General features: G+C 37.5%; 2 long non-coding RNA genes across 2 annotated transcripts; both read right to left on the reverse strand.

Moving 5' to 3' along the window:
- Positions 1-4680: 4680 nt before the first annotated feature.
- LOC135611768 (uncharacterized) lies at positions 4681-5432 on the reverse strand. Its single transcript, XR_010486654.1, has 2 exons — positions 5190-5432; positions 4681-5112 (listed from the first exon to the last, which is right to left on the reverse strand). It is a non-coding gene; the product is annotated as an uncharacterized LOC135611768 (long non-coding RNA).
- An 11324-nt stretch (positions 5433-16756) lies between these two features.
- On the reverse strand, positions 16757-17508 carry LOC135611769 (uncharacterized). Its single transcript, XR_010486655.1, has 2 exons — positions 17266-17508; positions 16757-17188 (listed from the first exon to the last, which is right to left on the reverse strand). It is a non-coding gene; the product is annotated as an uncharacterized LOC135611769 (long non-coding RNA).
- Positions 17509-20420: the final 2912 nt, after the last annotated feature.

Below are 20420 nucleotides of genomic sequence, written 5' to 3' on the forward strand. Positions count from 1 at the left end.
TAATCAAATTAATATTTTATTTATAAAAAATTAATTTATTTTAAGCTTTCGATTTTTGGTAAGTTAGTCTACGTCGGTTTTGACACGAATTGAAATGTTTGTCGGCGCTCTCTCTCTGTCTTAGAACTATTTTCTTGGCAACGAGGATATGAAAACAAAAATGAACAAACCCTCATCACTCGATAACAGAACAATACCATGAAGAGCAAACCAAAATAACAACAATCCATATCACTTGAATCGAACCAGAACCTTTCATCAACGAGATTAATGTCGAGGAGGTCTCGAGGAAGCAATTTCTTAAAAGCATAAACTCGTCCTCCTCCTTCATCGGCACCTCCTCACCAACTTTGAAACCCGCCGTCTTCAATCAAGTCATTGGGAATAAGGGGTTGGCTGCGCGGGAGAGGGAGGAGTGAAGTATTTAGGATGGTGGAGAGAGAGGGAGGAGAGGAGAGCGTGGGCCGTGATTCCTGATCTCGTTTGCGGAGCTGGAGATTGGTATTTCCAATAGGGTTCGCCTACAATCGCGCACCACCAAGAAGGCCGTGACACGTTATTTCTTTTTCAAAACATTTATATCCCAACTTGCTTAAGTTGAATCGACCGACTCTAAGTCAACTCGTAACTCCATTCTAGTCAAGCTTTGTATCCGATTCAAACGTCAGGTCCAGCTCCAAATCTCAATCTGGGCCGTAGGATCACATGATCCTACGATCTTGATCACAAATTTGATGACCGCATCTAATTCAACAGTGAATATATATATATATATATATATATATATATATATATAAAGCATTAGATCTAACCGTGGAGGGGAATATTACAACAGAAATGACGGCTCAAGTGAATAACGTCGAGGACCATTTGCTCTATGCTTAGAGGAGTGTGGAATTATCCCTCTGTATAAAATGCCAAGGTCACCTAACATGAATGGTGTAGTTGAAAGACGAAACTGCATACTTAAAGACATAGTAAGAAATATGATTTTTTAATCTACTTTGCCAGAGTCACCCTGAAGAGAAGCAATAAAAACTATAGCTTACATTCTTATAGAGTACCAATTAAAGCAACTACAAAAACACCTTATGAGCTTTGGACCGGAAGAAAGCCTAGTCTAAGACACTTTCATAGGTTGTCTATCTAAGACAAGGCTTTACAGGCCTAACGAAAAGAAATTGGAACCCCAAACAATAAGCAATTATTTTATTGGTTATTCTGAACGATCTAAGGGGTACAAATTTTATAATCCCAAATCAATAAATATTTTTGAGACGAGTATTGCTACAAGGATATTGAGTTTGGGGGGAGAAATAAGGTTAAAGACTTTACGTTTGAGGAAGAATTGGTTCAATTTAATCCAATTTATATAGTTGCCACTGATGTGGTAAATTCAATACCTCAAAAGGATATAGTTATTTCAACTCTCATATAGTATAAGAAAATTATTCATGAGGATCAAACTCAACATCCATAAGAACATATGCCACAAGAGCTAGCACCTTTGTGATGATCCATTAGGGTAAGGAGGAGTGTCATTTCATATGATTATATGGTATTTCTCTGGGAACATGAAAAAAGTAGTGATATGATGGAAGATGATCCAATCAACTTCTGTCAAGCCATAGAGGATTCCAATTCTGATAAGTGGATTAAAGCATTGAATCAAGAGTATAAGTCCATACAAGACAATAAAGTTTGAGAACTTGTCCCATTACTAGAAGGAGTGAAACCTATTGGTTGTAAATGAATTTTTAAAACCAAAGGGGATTCTAATGGTAATGTGGAGAGATATAATGCACGTCTTGTGGCAAAGGGCTATACTCAAAAAGAAGGGATTGACTTTAAATAAACCTCTCCGGTTTTAACGAATGACTCTTTTAGAATAATTATGGCTTTAGCCACACATTTTGATTTGGAGCTCTTTTAGATGGATGTCAAAATAACAATTCTCAATGGAAATATTGATGAAATAATTTATATGGTACAACCAGAATACTTTGTATCAAAAGAACCTAAAGAAAATAATATGTAAATTGATAAAATCTATCTATGAGATAAAACATATTGAATCTTGGATTTTGACGATGAAATCAATTAATGAGTTTACGATCTAATGTACATTTAAGTGACGTAGGACTATATTCAATCAGGAAAGATAAATTGATTAAAGCGGTGGAATCAAAAGTTGGGCTAAAATGGAACATGTCAGAAGATTGGATGTCGGACCGGAGGAATGGTCGACATATCAGCAGAAGGCTTCGTGCCATGAGTTCGAGCATCGGGCCAAAAGGATCAGACATTGCACTAAGGAGATCGGGTGTTGCGGATATCAACATGTCGATTGGGCAATACATCATAAGAGAGGACGATATGCCGAAGGTTCGGGTGAAGCATCGGATGAACCAATGACATGTTGGATAACTTAGAATTCTTACTTATAATAATTTGTCTAGATCGAAGTAGTTTTAGTTCTAATTGGATTGTTTAGAATGTAATTAGACCAACTCAATTATGGGTTAACTCGGCCTGAATTGGGGTTATTTTGGGCCAAGTGGAAGGCCCAATTAGTGACCCATAGTTGGCCCAAGCTGTGACACTGCCAGTTTAGGTGATAATATTGCTCAGATACAATCTCCCAGACTGTGTTAGGCGATGGTACCACCTAGTCTCAAACTAGCAGGCGGTGGTATTGCTAGTACCCCGAAAACCCAAGATGAGATCATTTGGTCCCTAAATTTGAATTCATTTGGGGCCTAAAAAAGCCCTACTCATCCTTACTCAGTAAACACATCAATTGTGAGTTAAAGAAAAGAAAAATGCTATAGTAATATTATAAAAACTCGTCTCAAGCTCTCAGTATTATATATGAAGTTTAAGAGAGAGGTGAGGTTGTAAAGGTTATCTCCTAAACCGGTGAAAAGGAGAAAATGGGTGTAAAAGGATAGTTGATCTTCCTCCGTTGAAAGAAGATCGATAGTGAAAGCCGATGGCCTTGAGTGAAGAGGAATCAGGAGTGGATGCAGGTCACGATGATCGAACCACTATAAAACTTAGTTTGTATTTATATTTTGTTTTTTACCTTTATTGCAAACTGCTTTACTTGCTCATTACATTTTTATGAACGTTTTCGAGTTAAACATATTTCCAATATGATTTTATCGAACGAAATTTTCGAATCGATGTAATTTTTATCGTAAGCACTAATTCACACTCCCCCCCTCTTAGTGCCGATTTCGATCCTAACAAAACAAACATCCTTTTAGTAGTATCACAAATTTCATCAAGTAATTATCTCATTTGGTTTTAAGATGAATGTTGTTGATGATTGCATGTATCATAAATTCAGTGGGAGCAAATTTATTTTACTAATATTTTATATGGATGACATTCTGCTTGCCACTAATGATATAGACATATTGCACGAAACCAAGAGATTTTTATCTAGAAATTTTGAGATGAAAGATCTTGGTGATGCCCCTTTTGTATTAGGAATCCAGATACACCGAGATAGATCGCGAGGTATTCTAGGATTATTACAAAGGAACTATATCGATAAAGTACTCAAAAGGTTTAGCATATAGGATTGTAAACCAGGAGACACCCCTATCACAAAGAGAGACAAGTTCAGTCTCAATTAGTGCCTTAAAAAAAATCTGGAAACTTAAGAAATGCAGAAGATTTCCTATGCATTAGCTTTAGGGAGTCTAATGTATGCACAGGTTTGTACGCGTCAAGATATAATGTACATTGTTGGAATGTTAGATAGATACTTAAGCAATCATGGAATGAATCATTGGAATGTAGCTAAAAGAGTCATGAGATATTTAAAGAGAACAAAAGATCATATGGGAGATCAGACCATTTGAAGATCATTGGATATTCTAACTCCGATTTTACTAGATGCTAAGACAATATGATTTAATATTCTCCGACACATTCAAAAATAATAATTAATTATAAAAATAATATATAATTAATCTAGAATTATACACATGAATACATTTAATGAGACTTATATTTTATAATTTATAATTTATAATTTATACAAATACTATATTGTGGAGCATGACATAGTTGTAATATGCTTAGACATCTAAGATTACAATTAATTAAAGGTCAAAGAGAGTTAAGTTGGTAATTGCTGATTTATTTGGCAAATCAAAAATTTATGGCTATTGAATTGACTTGCTAAATACATAAGAAAGATCAGAAAAACTCAACCATATGACTTTAACTTAGTGTAAAAAAAAATCTAATTAATGAAATACGATGTTAATTTAAAGCTGAAGTAAATGCATTCTGAAAGTAGAAATTTATTCAGAAAAAAGGAAAGAAAAAAGTGTAAGAGTTGTTTGTATTAGTTTGAAAATAGTATCTCATTCATTTCAATATAGTGCTACTTGATTAACCTCTCATCAGATTCTATCGTTATTGTTGGAGAAGCATCTTATGCTTATATTTACAGTGTGCAAAACTAGGAGGAAAAAGAAAGGCCATGCTCAACATCAAACACAATGAAAAAGTATTGCATTTCGGAAGGAGATTATTATCAAACCATGAGTGCTTTCAACGTTCCCAAAAATGACGGCACAGTTCCAGTGGAAGAATAGTCAATACTCTGAAATTTGGAACCTATTTTTCTGAAGCAAAATCTCAAAATATATTATGCTGCAATGGAGCAATGGTTCAGTTCTTTTCATTGCAATCTGAGGCCATCAAAAAATTACAATCTGTCCAGAAAATTCAGACGTAAGTGAATTTGAACGATCCCTCCAAGTACTTCAACATCAAGGTCATTCTTCTTCCTCTCCTTTTACAACATCAACACTTGCTTTGATTTCAGAAGACTCACTTACAAGTAACATAAGCTCCTTGAAAAAGAAGTCTAACTTATTGCAGTCAAAATCTTCGATTGCCGATGATACTGTCGCTTTTGATCTTTGATGAGATTGTTTATTTTCTTGTTGTAGTTGAAAGTGATACATTCTCAGAGCATCGTCCGTGGAAATCTCTTGAACGGGCTTGTAAAGACTTTGAAACGTGCATCTGTCTTCAAGCTTCTTAACTAACTTTTCTTTGAATTGATCTGGGAGGTTTACAAATGCACTACGAAATAATGTAGGAAAAATAAGATACCAAAATTCTTCTGCAGAAAGAGATCAGTAAATACTATCACTTTTCACCTTGTGATGCCTCTAACAATTCCCCATTTGTAACCACTGCTTGCAGATTGCTTAAACCCAATGTTGAAGCCCTCTTGGGCAGAAGCTTCCTTTCCTGCAGATATACCATCTCGATAACCCATATAAACTTTTGTCAAGGGTTCCATATGATACATCCTCAAGTTTAAAGCCCTAAAAGTTTTACTATGAAGAGTTTTGGACAAAGGATATGCATATCATTTATAGATTGCAAGGATACTGTATAAAATTGATCATAACGCCTCTTCTGTTCTCTGTTTAAGTCAGCATCTGAGATTTCATTCAGAAGCCCATCATCACACCAAGAATCATCAGAAGCATGCTCTGGAACTAAAACTAACTCATTAGCATATTAAACTTTGTATTTGGTCAAAACAACCATGGCAGTATATCATACAACTTCCACAAAAGGCATCATGTAAATGCTACATAAACACCAAAGAGACCAAAATGTCATCTAATATATCCATAATATAGTCACTAATTTGAGGAAGAATGAAATTAAAATTTTAGTTTTGATGAAACTATACTCTGCACATGAATTGCTATGCATGCATCTAGGCCAATCAAATTCAATCGTCTCTGACTTTAAAGGAACAATTCATTCGATTCCAAAATCTCCACATGTGCATGCTCGCTCAATAGCAGAAATGAAAAAGAAACAGTAAAACAATATGATGCATGAGCAATTAAATTAATTTATTAATAAAATAAATTTAATTTGTTTAGAGATATTTTACATATGTAATAACATGAAAATATCTACTCAACGAGGAGAAAAAGAAAGAAAAAATACAACAAAAAAGAAATCATATTATTGAAAATTACAAATCTTGATTGAATATCTTAAAGATTCATCTCTATAAAGATGAAAGATTATCAATCAAAAATATCATGAAGAGAGGAAGACTATTTCTCAAATCAAATCAGAAACGAAGAACAAGATATCATATATTTGATTTGATGCGATTGTAATTTTTTAAATTTCTGTAATTTTCTTTTTATTCTTATACTTGAGCATATAAAAATGGGCTATAACATTGTAATGTATGAATAAAAAAAGGATCCATGAATCAAGTTTTTTTCCTTTCCCACCTTGTGAGGCATGCGGAGGTGCAAGACTTCTATCCTAGGAGTGTTATCTTTGAGCCAATTGGATAGTTATACATTTGCTTATTATTTTTAGTTATTATCTTTCACTTTTCTCTTTCTATTCCTCCACTATGAAAGTAATTTGTTGTTGCTCGTCCTACATGCCAACCAATATTGAACACTTCAAAATTAAATATACCATCACATAAGTCTCAGAGATATAACCGCAGTGCCTCACCACAATGCTAAAAACTTTGCAAATATCTAGTATTGGTAACAAACCTCATAGCAAACTTTTTACCTTCATCCTCTTGTGATGATCTAAGCATGTCCTACAAATAAATCAATTTGTTCCAAAGAGAAACAGAAGAATAGAAATAGCAGGTGCCACCAATTCCACCAAGTAAACCTTTTTCATATAAAAATATGACCAAAAGTATCAAATTTATGAGGAAAAAAAAAGCTCACTGAGGGAAAGAACAAGGGTGATCTAGAAGTTGTCCGCTTGCGGAGGGAGGGCAGCCATCAGAGTTAGAGCTTATCGGGAGAATCACATCAATCGGATCGATAAGCAGCAAAAACACATAGTCCTAGATTAATCATGAGGACCAGATTGATGGCGGAAAAGAATCTTGCACTGCATCTTCTTTAGGGTTTTCGAACTAGAAAAGTGCGAGAAGGGAATTGGGGGCTAACCGTGAAGTTCTGAACAAGATATGGTCGATTGTAATGCATTAAATAAATTTGTGAGAGAGTAGGGAACTCTCTTCTTTCCTTAGAGAGAGAAGCTCTGGGTTTCTAAGGCGATAAGGACAACCCCATTGCCTTCTCCCTCCTTAATTCCACCTTTGATGCGACCCAACCACACCCTTCCCCACCCCCCCCCGCCCCCAACTACTGGCTTCACATCCCCTACTTGGCTCTCTCCTTGCATCCATTGTTGTTCCCCTCCCTAGGGTGTCATCATCTTCTTCTGTGGTGTCGATCCCTTCAGTTAGGGTTCCTGGAGTGATGCCAAGCCAGACCCCTAAGGTTTTCTCCTTTGGCAAGTACCAAGAAAAATGGGCCACTCCATCGGGATCCTTCCAATGCCCCTCCGCCTTCCAAGAAGAGCCAATTGGATGGCCCTTTCACTGGAAAGAGCATCTCTTAGGCATTGATGTTAATTGGTCCTTCATATGGGCCAGATGCAAGTTCACTACTATCTTCTTCTTTGTTTAACCGGATCTATGATGCTTCTAAGGATTTCATCGAATTTGACGAAAAAACTCCTCATGAATGGCAAAAACCTTGAATATCTAGTTTGATCAATCATTTCCTCGGACTTCGACTTTGGATTTCCTGAAATATGTGGTTTCTCACTAATGGAAATGTTCTTTGGTGTCCCAAGTGATCAATTTGGCTTAAGGTTTTTATTTGCTTTCAATTTTTTTCTAAAGCGGAGGTTGTTCGCATCCTCACCGAGGGACCATGGACCATTCGAGGGGAGGTTTTGTATCTGATGCCCAAGAAAGCTAATTTCCAGCCTCTCACAGAGAGGATCTCATCTGTCCCTATCTAGGTGTAGTTCGTCAATCTTCCTTTGGAGTACTGGAACAGAATGTGTTATTAATCTTGGTTCTCTCCTAGGTCGTCCCCTAAAGAATGATGAATGTTCTTTCTCGTTTGAAAGGGGTCGATATGTAAGGTTAGTATAGAAATCGATCTTTCAAAACCCCATAAGCAGTATGACTGGGTCAGCTAAAGAAAGGAATTTTCCAAACTGTTTCATATGAGAATTTACCTTTGGTGTGTTTCAAGTATAGTTGTGTGGGTCATAAAGTGGATTTGCCCTCTAGTTTCGATGACTTCTTTGACTTCCTCCCTTGTTTTTCTGGACTCTTCTCACAAGGCCGACCCCCAAAAGGGTGTGGAGCAACCCCCTTCCGATTTAGATGGCTCTATTACCCTAAGGGAGGTTGGGTCTTCTCACTTAGAGCTGGACCTCTTTGGTCCATGGATTAAAGTTGAGAAGCGTTGCCCGATTGGTCGTCGGCACAGCCAAGCCAACGCTGATCGAAATCGATCGGAATAGGGGGGTGGGGTGGTGCCATGTCGAGGAAGCGATCGAGGCCATTGGTTTCCTCTGCTCCTTGAGATATTGGCACACATACAGGTCACATGCCCCCTACACTATAAGAAAAATAGTTATTAACCATGAACAAAAGTTGTCACTAAAAGAATTAGTGCAAAATGAGCCATCACTAGCTTCCGTCAGCATAGATCTCGTGGCTAAAAGTTTTAGTAACAAAAAAAGACACATATGTCATTAAATTATAGTTTTTAGTGATAGTTTATATTTGTAGCTAAAACATTAAATTCTATCGCTAAAAATAAATAAATTGATAAATTAATATTTCTGTGACAACAATTGGTTATGAACACTTCTGTCACTAAAAGAATTGACTAACAATTTTAGTGACAATATAATTAACTCTTACTGATTAAATGGAAAAGATAATAATAATTTAGTGATGGCTTGACCTGTCACTAAAATATAAAAAAAATTAGTAATGGATTATTTGAGTGTCACTATACTGTCAATAATAATTTTATTAATTACCTATCAATTTTTAATAATTTCAAAATCATACCAAAACTTTTTCATAAATTCAAGATAAAATTATTGATATTTGAAACTTCACATTACAATCTTTATTTTATCCAAAAATCAATATCAAAGTGAGACAATTATAAATTCCACATCATCTCGAAAAAAAATACATCAAGATATCTTTATATCTTCATTCTTGAACTCTCCTGTGTCATCTTGTGCATCTTGCGTGAAGTCACAATTGCACAATATATACAGACAAGTCACAATTGTTAGAGTTGCATAGTAGAGTTGAATAGTCCATCACTATTATCCCATGTTTGCAAATGCAAATGGTTAAGAAGGTGAGGAAACTGAAACCCTATTCTTCACACATTATTTCTTGCTATTATACTATGGAGGTATATGCAAGTTTTCCTTTATGTCAACCTACTGCTGACATTACATACTTTTTATTTTCAGAGTTAAGAACTGTTGTATATGAAAATAAAAGCAATTTTATGGTTGATTTCATTGATAAAACATAAACATGTCAAGATTGTTAGCAGTCCATAACAAGTTTCTAGTGTACTGCAGCCTAAAATTGGAATCCAAAATCAGATTAAAGCTTTCTAAAAGATATACCTCTTAAGTGAAGTAAAGCAGCATGCAAGCTTAGATATATCAGTGTTGCCAAGCATTGAAATAAAGTGATATAGAAACAGAAAATATCGAAGTCAAGTTCATCTTCCTAAGCGAGGGGAGGCCCGAAGCGCGTCGCTTGGGCGCTCGCCCGAGCCCAGGCGTCGGGCGAGCACCCGGGTTAAACCCAGCGACCGAACCAGCGTTTTAGGTCTGGTTCAATCTCCGGTGCTTTAGTTGGTCCAATCGAACCAACTAAAGCACCGATATCAGCCTTCTTCTCACGACTTCCTCAACTCTAACCCCGCTCGCCACTTCCACTCCCACTGCCGCTGCCACTCCTACCGCTATCGCTGCCACTATCGTCGCTCGTCGCTCTTGCTCTCGCTGCCGCTGCCACTGTCGTCGCTCGCCGCTCCCGCTCTCGCTCCCCCCTGCTCGCTGCTACCGCTGCCACTATCGCCGCTCCCGCTGCCACTACTCGCTGTTACTGCTGTCGCTGCCACTATCGTCGCTCGCCACTCCTGCTCCCGTTGACACTGTTGCCGCTCCCGCTGCCTCTGCTCGCTACTACTGCTGCTGCTGCCACTATCGCCGCTCGCCGCTCCTACTCCCGCTACTCGTTACTACCACTGTCGTTGCCACTGTCGCCGCTCCCGTTGCCATCGCTCGCCGCTACCGCTGCCGCTGCCACTATCGCTTCTCGTTGCTACCGCTGCCGCTGCTCTCAGTCAGTAGCCTCAGTCTTCCTCTTACTCACACTCTTCTTACTTCAATAGTATACTGTTATCAATATATTAACAATATGCTACTAACCAAGGTTCGTCGTATCGTACCGTACAGGCGTTTCGACCCGAGCTCGGTACGGTACGGTACGGTACCGGTGTACCGGGCGGTACATCAGGGCGTACCGAACAATTTTATACTTTTTTCATACTGTAGCACTGTAGCGGTATCGGGCGATCCGCATACCGGTAACCTATCGGATCGGTACATACCGCCGGGTACGGATGGTACGCTTCGGTATGATAGACCTTGCTACTAACTATATACTAGTAATAGTATTTTTATTTATTAGATTAATAATATATTATTTTGATTTTAATACTATTAATTTTTATTTATTTAAAATTATTATTAGGTTTCAAAATAAATGATATATTTTTATTTAAATAAATATATTTATTAATTATATTATATATTTTTATATTTTAGCGTCTCGCTTCACTCAGACGAACGCCTAGCACCTCGGACGTTTTTGGACCTTAGCACCTTTTGGCACCTAGCGCCTTTTCAATCAATGCTTGTAACAAAATTGCAAACTCTCTTTAATGCATCTCAACTCCCAAAGCTTTGACAACACAACAACTTATAGCTAAACAATGAAAAACAAGACCAAGTTTATATACCATTTATGCCCTCCATTCCAGCTCTGACAATAGGCCGAGCACTTGAGTAGCTGCGGAAGGACCAAAAACTCTTATCTACAAAACATAAATAAATGTTACACAATGGCACTTCCCGTGATTCACCATCCAAATTCGAGCAATTAACAATCCAAATAACATAATTAATCAAATTAAAGCCCCACGCCCCCACAATCCAAACCCTAATTGAGATTTCCCAAGAGGATCCGCCACGATGAACCTCACGAGAAACATAGAAGAAAAGGCGTAATCCAAACAGAACCGAGAATCCACGCAGAACAAATACAACCCTGAGCAATTAAACGGAAATCGAGACGAGCTCCATAGCAAAAGAAACAAGAGCATATCAATGCGTCGCAATAGGAACGGGGTAGGAGAAAGGAGTGGAGGCAAACCTGGGGGCAGGGCCCGACGACGGGATCGATCGCCTGAGGAGCAAAGGTAGGGGTTTTCGACGAGCGGGACAACTGGGTGGGACGAGTGAAGCTCCGTCTCTCGATCTCGTCTTCCTCGCCCGCTCCTATTTCGCTGTTGGTGGCGACGCACGGACGTGAGGGGATCATTAAATCGCAACTACAGGGAGAACGGCGGCGGCTGCAACCCCACCCGGATCCGACGGCTCCGGAGGCCACTCCCCGAATCCGATATCAACCGCGTCACTAAGCATGAGACGCCCTCGCCATATCACCCCCGGAGGCAGGGAGAGTGAGAGAGAGAGACGGTGGAAATGGCGGATTCTTACTTGGCTCTTCGGTCCTGGCCGTCACTGCTCCTCGACCTCCTCGTTCTACACTGCTTCTCTCTGTAGTTGCGATTTAATGATCCCCTCACGTCCGTGCGTTTTAATGATCCCCTCACGTTCCTCGCCCGCTCCTATTTCGCTGTTGGTGGCGACGCACGGACGTGCGTTTTAATGATCCCCTCACGTCCGTGCGTTTTAATGATCCCCTCACGTCCGTGCGATTTAATGATCCCCTCACGTCCGTCCGTGCGTTTTAATGATCCCCTCACGTCCGTGCGTCGCCATTTTTCTTGGTACTTGCCAAAGGAGAAAACCTTAGGGTCAAATACTCATCTTGTAAATGAGCTTACAACAACATAATCAAATTAATATTTTATTTATAAAAAATTAATTTATTTTAAGCTTTCGATTTTTGGTAAGTTAGTCTACGTCGGTTTTGACACGAATTGAAATGTTTGTCGGCGCTCTCTCTCTGTCTTATAACTATTTTCTTGGCAACGAGAATATGAAAACAAAAATGAACAAACCCTCATCACTCGATAACAGAACAATACCATGAAGAGCAAACCAAAATAACAACAATCCATATCACTTGAATCGAACCAGAACCTTTCATCAACGAGATTAATGTCGAGGAGGTCTCGAGGAAGCAATTTCTTAAAAGCATAAACTCGTCCTCCTCCTTCATCGGCACCTCCTCACCAACTTTGAAACCCGCCGTCTTCAATCAAGTCATTGGGAATAAGGGGTTGGCTGCGCGGGAGAGGGAGGAGTGAAGTATTTAGGATGGTGGAGAGAGAGGGAGGAGAGGAGAGGAGAGCGTGGGCCGTGATTCCTGATCTCGTTTGCGGAGCTGGAGAATGGTATTTCCACTAGGGTTCGCCTACAATCGTGCACCACCAAGAAGGCCGTGACACGTTATTTCTTTTTCAAAACATTTATATCCCAACTTGCTTAAGTTGAATCGACCGACTCTAAGTCAACTCGTAACTCCATTCTAGTCAAGCTTTGTATCCGATTCAAACGTCAGGTCCAGCTCCAAATCTCAATCTGGGCCGTAGGATCACATGATCCTACGATCTTGATCACAAATTTGATGACCGCATCTAATTCAACAGTGAATATATATATATATTTATATATATATATATATATATATATATATATATATATATATATATATATATATAAAGCATTAGATCTAACCGTGGAGGGGAATATTACAACAGAAATGACGGCTCAAGTGAATAACGTCGAGGACCATTTGCTCTATGCTTAGAGGAGTGTGGAATTATCCCTCTGTATAAAATGCCAATGTCACCTAACATGAATGGTGTAGTTGAAAGACGAAACTGCATACTTAAAGACATAGTAAGAAATATGATTTTTTAATCTACTTTGCCAGAGTCACCCTGAAGAGAAGCAATAAAAACTATAGCTTACATTCTTATAGAGTACCAATTAAAGCAACTACAAAAACACCTTATGAGCTTTGGACCGGAAGAAAGCCTAGTCTAAGACACTTTCATAGGTTGTCTATCTAAGACAAGGCTTTACAGGCCTAACGAAAAGAAATTGGAACCCCAAACAATAAGCAATTATTTTATTGGTTATTCTGAACGATCTAAGGGGTACAAATTTTATAATCCCAAATCAATAAATATTTTTGAGACGAGTATTGCTACAAGGATATTGAGTTTGGGGGGAGAAATAAGGTTAAAGACTTTACGTTTGAGGAAGAATTGGTTCAATTTAATCCAATTTATATAGTTGCCACTGATGTGGTAAATTCAATACCTCAAAAGGATATAGTTATTTCAACTCTCATATAGTATAAGAAAATTATTCATGAGGATCAAACTCAACATCCATAAGAACATATGCCACAAGAGCTAGCACCTTTGTGATGATCCATTAGGGTAAGGAGGAGTGTCATTTCATATGATTATATGGTATTTCTCTGGGAACATGAAAAAAGTAGTGATATGATGGAAGATGATCCAATCAACTTCTGTCAAGCCATAGAGGATTCCAATTCTGATAAGTGGATTAAAGCAATGAATCAAGAGTATAAGTCCATACAAGACAATAAAGTTTGAGAACTTGTCCCATTACTAGAAGGAGTGAAACTTATTGGTTGTAAATGAATTTTTAAAACCAAAGGGGATTCTAATGGTAATGTGGAGAGATATAATGCACGTCTTGTGGCAAAGGGCTATACTCAAAAAGAAGGGATTGACTTTAAATAAACCTCTCCGGTTTTAACGAATGACTCTTTTAGAATAATTATGGCTTTAGCCACACATTTTGATTTGGAGCTCTTTTAGATGGATGTCAAAATAACAATTCTCAATGGAAATATTGATGAAATAATTTATATGGTACAACCAGAATACTTTGTATCAAAAGAACCTAAAGAAAATAATATGTAAATTGATAAAATCTATCTATGAGATAAAACATATTGAATCTTGGATTTTGACGATGAAATCAATTAATGAGTTTACGATCTAATGTACATTTAAGTGACGTAGGACTATATTCAATCAGGAAAGATAAATTGATTAAAGCGGTGGAATCAAAAGTTGGGCTAAAATGGAACATGTCAGAAGATTGGATGTCGGACCGGAGGAATGGTCGACATATCAGCAGAAGGCTTCGTGCCATGAGTTCGAGCATCGGGCCAAAAGGATCAGACATTGCACTAAGGAGATCGGGTGTTGCGGATATCAACATGTCGATTGGGCAATACATCATAAGAGAGGACGATATGCCGAAGGTTCGGGTGAAGCATCGGATGAACCAATGACATGTTGGATAACTTAGAATTCTTACTTATAATAATTTGTCTAGATCGAAGTAGTTTTAGTTCTAATTGGATTGTTTAGAATGTAATTAGACCAACTCAATTATGGGTTAACTCGGCCTGAATTGGGGTTATTTTGGGCCAAGTGGAAGGCCCAATTAGTGACCCATAGTTGGCCCAAGCTGTGACACTGCCAGTTTAGGTGATAATATTGCTCAGATACAATCTCCCAGACTGTGTTAGGCGATGGTACCACCTAGTCTCAAACTAGCAGGCGGTGGTATTGCTAGTACCCCGAAAACCCAAGATGAGATCATTTGGTCCCTAAATTTGAATTCATTTGGGGCCTAAAAAAGCCCTACTCATCCTTACTCAGTAAACACATCAATTGTGAGTTAAAGAAAAGAAAAATGCTATAGTAATATTATAAAAACTCGTCTCAAGCTCTCAGTATTATATATGAAGTTTAAGAGAGAGGTGAGGTTGTAAAGGTTATCTCCTAAACCGGTGAAAAGGAGAAAATGGGTGTAAAAGGATAGTTGATCTTCCTCCGTTGAAAGAAGATCGATAGTGAAAGCCGATGGCCTTGAGTGAAGAGGAATCAGGAGTGGATGCAGGTCACGATGATCGAACCACTATAAAACTTAGTTTGTATTTATATTTTGTTGTTTACCTTTATTGCAAACTGCTTTACTTGCTCATTACATTTTTATGAACGTTTTCGAGTTAAACATATTTCCAATATGATTTTATCGAACGAAATTTTCGAATCGATGTAATTTTTATCGTAAGCACTAATTCACACTCCCCCCCTCTTAGTGCCGATTTCGATCCTAACAAAACAAACATCCTTTTAGTAGTATCACAAATTTCATCAAGTAATTATCTCATTTGGTTTTAAGATGAATGTTGTTGATGATTGCATGTATCATAAATTCAGTGGGAGCAAATTTATTTTACTTATATTTTATATGGATGACATTCTGCTTGCCACTAATGATATAGACATATTGCACGAAACCAAGAGATTTTTATCTAGAAATTTTGAGATGAAAGATCTTGGTGATACCCCTTTTGTATTAGGAATCAAGATACACCGAGATAGATCGCGAGGTATTCTAGGATTATTACAAAGGAACTATATCGATAAAGTACTCAAAAGGTTTAGCATATAGGATTGTAAACCAGGAGACACCCCTATCACAAAGGGAGACAAGTTCAGTCTCAATTAGTGCCTTAAAAAAAATCTGGAAACTTAAGAAATGCAGAAGATTTCCTATGCATTAGCTTTAGGGAGTCTAATGTATGCACAGGTTTGTACGCGTCAAGATATAATGTACATTGTTGGAATGTTAGATAGATACTTAAGCAATCATGGAATGAATCATTGGAATGTAGCTAAAAGAGTCATGAGATATTTAAAGAGAACAAAAGATCATATGGGAGATCAGACCATTTGAAGATCATTGGATATTCTGACTCCGATTTTACTAGATGCTAAGACAATATGATTTAATATTCTCCGACACATTCAAAAATAATAATTAATTATAAAAATAATATATAATTAATCTAGAATTATACACATGAATACATTTAATGAGACTTATATTTTATAATTTATAATTTATAATTTATACAAATACTATATTGTGGAGCATGACATAGTTGTAATATGCTTAGACATCTAAGATTACAATTAATTAAAGGTCAAAGAGAGTTAAGTTGGTAATTGCTGATTTATTTGGCAAATCAAAAATTTATGGCTATTGAATTGACTTGCTAAATACATAAGAAAGATCAGAAAAACTCAACCATATGACTTTAACTTAGTGTAAAAAAAAATCTAATTAATGAAATACGATGTTAATTTAAAGCTGAAGTAAATGCATTCTGAAAGTAGAAATTTATTCAGAAAAAAGGAAAGAAAAAAGTGTAAGAGTTGTTTGTATTAGTTTGAAAATAGTATCTCATTCATTTCAATATAGTGCTACTTGATTAACCTCTCATCAGATTCTATCGTTATTGTTGGAGAAGCATCTTATGCTTATATTTACAGTGTGCAAAACTAGGAGGAAAAAGAAAGGCCATGCTCAACATCAAACACAATGAAAAAGTATTGCATTTCGGAAGGAGATTATTATCAAACCATGAGTGCTTTCAACGTTCCCAAAAATGACGGCACAGTTCCAGTGGAAGAATAGTCAATACTCTGAAATTTGGAACCTATTTTTCTGAAGCAAAATCTCAAAATATATTATGCTGCAATGGAGCAATGGTTCAGTTCTTTTCATTGCAATCTGAGGCCATCAAAAAATTACAATCTGTCCAGAAAATTCAGACGTAAGTGAATTTGAACGATCCCTCCAAGTACTTCAACATCAAGGTCATTCTTCTTCCTCTCCTTTTACAACATCAACACTTGCTTTGATTTCAGAAGACTCACTTACAAGTAACATAAGCTCCTTGAAAAAGAAGTCTAACTTATTGCAGTCAAAATCTTCGATTGCCGATGATACTGTCGCTTTTGATCTTTGATGAGATTGTTTATTTTCTTGTTGTAGTTGAAAGTGATACATTCTCAGAGCATCGTCCGTGGAAATCTCTTGAACGGGCTTGTAAAGACTTTGAAACGTGCATCTGTCTTCAAGCTTCTTAACTAACTTTTCTTTGAATTGATCTGGGAGGTTTACAAATGCACTACGAAATAATGTAGGAAAAATAAGATACCAAAATTCTTCTGCAGAAAGAGATCAGTAAATACTATCACTTTTCACCTTGTGATGCCTCTAACAATTCCCCATTTGTAACCACTGCTTGCAGATTGCTTAAACCCAATGTTGAAGCCCTCTTGGGCAGAAGCTTCCTTTCCTGCAGATATACCATCTCGATAACCCATATAAACTTTTGTCAAGGGTTCCATATGATACATCCTCAAGTTTAAAGCCCTAAAAGTTTTACTATGAAGAGTTTTGGACAAAGGATATGCATATCATTTATAGATTGCAAGGATACTGTATAAAATTGATCATAACGCCTCTTCTGTTCTCTGTTTAAGTCAGCATCTGAGATTTCATTCAGAAGCCCATCATCACACCAAGAATCATCAGAAGCATGCTCTGGAACTAAAACTAACTCATTAGCATATTAAACTTTGTATTTGGTCAAAACAACCATGGCAGTATATCATACAACTTCCACAAAAGGCATCATGTAAATGCTACATAAACACCAAAGAGACCAAAATGTCATCTAATATATCCATAATATAGTCACTAATTTGAGGAAGAATGAAATTAAAATTTTAGTTTTGATGAAACTATACTCTGCACATGAATTGCTATGCATGCATCTAGGCCAATCAAATTCAATCGTCTCTGACTTTAAAGGAACAATTCATTCGATTCCAAAATCTCCACATGTGCATGCTCGCTCAATAGCAGAAATGAAAAAGAAACAGTAAAACAATATGATGCATGAGCAATTAAATTAATTTATTAATAAAATAAATTTAATTTGTTTAGAGATATTTTACATATGTAATAACATGAAAATATCTACTCAACGAGGAGAAAAAGAAAGAAAAAATACAACAAAAAAGAAATCATATTATTGAAAATTACAAATCTTGATTGAATATCTTAAAGATTCATCTCTATAAAGATGAAAGATTATCAATCAAAAATATCATGAAGAGAGGAAGACTATTTCTCAAATCAAATCAGAAACGAAGAACAAGATATCATATATTTGATTTGATGCGATTGTAATTTTTTAAATTTCTGTAATTTTCTTTTTATTCTTATACTTGAGCATATAAAAATGGGCTATAACATTGTAATGTATGAATAAAAAAAGGATCCATGAATCAAGTTTTTTTCCTTTCCCACCTTGTGAGGCATGCGGAGGTGCAAGACTTCTATCCTAGGAGTGTTATCTTTGAGCCAATTGGATAGTTATACATTTGCTTATTATTTTTAGTTATTATCTTTCACTTTTCTCTTTCTATTCCTCCACTATGAAAGTAATTTGTTGTTGCTCGTCCTACATGCCAACCAATATTGAACACTTCAAAATTAAATATACCATCACATAAGTCTCAGAGATATAACCGCAGTGCCTCACCACAATGCTAAAAACTTTGCAAATATCTAGTATTGGTAACAAACCTCATAGCAAACTTTTTACCTTTATCCTCTTGTGATGATCTAAGCATGTCCTACAAATAAATCAATTTGTTCCAAAGAGAAACAGAAGAATAGAAATAGCAGGTGCCACCAATTCCACCAAGTAAACCTTTTTCATATAAAAATATGACCAAAAGTATCAAATTTATGAGGAAAAAAAAAGCTCACTGAGGGAAAGAACAAGGGTGATCTAGAAGTTGTCCGCTTGCGGAGGGAGGGCAGCCATCAGAGTTAGAGCTTATCGGGAGAATCACATCAATCGGATCGATAAGCAGCAAAAACACATAGTCCTAGATTAATCATGAGGACCAGATTGATGGCGGAAAAGAATCTTGCACTGCATCTTCTTTAGGGTTTTCGAACTAGAAAAGTGCGAGAAGGGAATTGGGGGCTAACCGTGAAGTTCTGAACAAGATATGGTCGATTGTAATGCATTAAATAAATTTGTGAGAGAGTAGGGAACTCTCTTCTTTCCTTAGAGAGAGAAGCTCTGGGTTTCTAAGGCGATAAGGACAACCCCATTGCCTTCTCCCTCCTTAATTCCACCTTTGATGCGACCCAACCACACCCTTCCCCACCCCCCCCCCGCCCCCAACTACTGGCTTCACATCCCCTACTTGGCTCTCTCCTTGCATCCATTGTTGTTCCCCTCCCTAGGGTGTCATCATCTTCTTCTGTGGTGTCGATCCCTTCAGTTAGGGTTCCTGGAGTGATGCCAAGCCAGACCCCTAAGGTTTTCTCCTTTGGCAAGTACCAAGAAAAATGGGCCACTCCATCGGGATCCTTCCAATGCCCCTCCGCCTTCCAAGAAGAGCCAATTGGATGACCCTTTCACTGGAAAGAGCATCTCTTAGGCATTGATGTTAATTGGTCCTTCATATGGGCCAGATGCAAGTTCACTACTATCTTCTTCTTTGTTTAACCGGATCTATGATGCTTCTAAGGATTTCATCGAATTTGACGAAAAAACTCCTCATGAATGGCAAAAACCTTGAATATCTAGTTTGATCAATCATTTCCTCCGACTTCGACTTTGGATTTCTTGAAATATGTGGTTTCTCACTAATGGAAATGTTCTTTGGTGTCCCAAGTGATCAATTTGGCTTAAGGTTTTTATTTGCTTTCAATTTTTTTCTAAAGCGGAGGTTGTTCGCATCCTCACCGAGGGACCATGGACCATTCGAGGGGAGGTTTTGTATATGATGCCCAAGAAAGCTAATTTCCAGCCTCTCACAGAGAGGATCTCATCTGTCCCTATCTAGGTGTAGTTCGTCAATCTTCCTTTGGAGTACTGGAACAGAATGTGTTATTAATCTTGGTTCTCTCCTAGGTCGTCCCCTAAAGAATGATGAATGTTCTTTCTCGTTTGAAAGGGGTCGATATGTAAGGTTAGTATAGAAATCGATCTTTCAAAACCCCATAAGCAGTATGACTGGGTCACCTAAAGAAAGGAATTTTCCAAACTGTTTCATATGAGAATTTACCTTTGGTGTGTTTCAAGTATAGTTGTGTGGGTCATAAAGTGGATTTGCCCTCTAGTTTCGATGACTTCTTTGACTTCCTCCCTTGTTTTTCTGGACTCTTCTCACAAGGCCGACCCCCAAAAGGGTGTGGAGCAACCCCCTTCCGATTTAGATGGCTCTATTACCCTAAGGGAGGTTGGGTCTTCTCACTTAGAGCTGGACCTCTTTGGTCCATGGATTAAAGTTGAGAAGCGTTGCCCGATTGGTCGTCGGCACAGCCAA

Source organism: Musa acuminata, chromosome BXJ2-5 (genome assembly GCF_036884655.1).
Source record: "Musa acuminata AAA Group cultivar baxijiao chromosome BXJ2-5, Cavendish_Baxijiao_AAA, whole genome shotgun sequence".
Classification (NCBI taxonomy): Eukaryota; Viridiplantae; Streptophyta; class Magnoliopsida; order Zingiberales; family Musaceae; genus Musa; species Musa acuminata.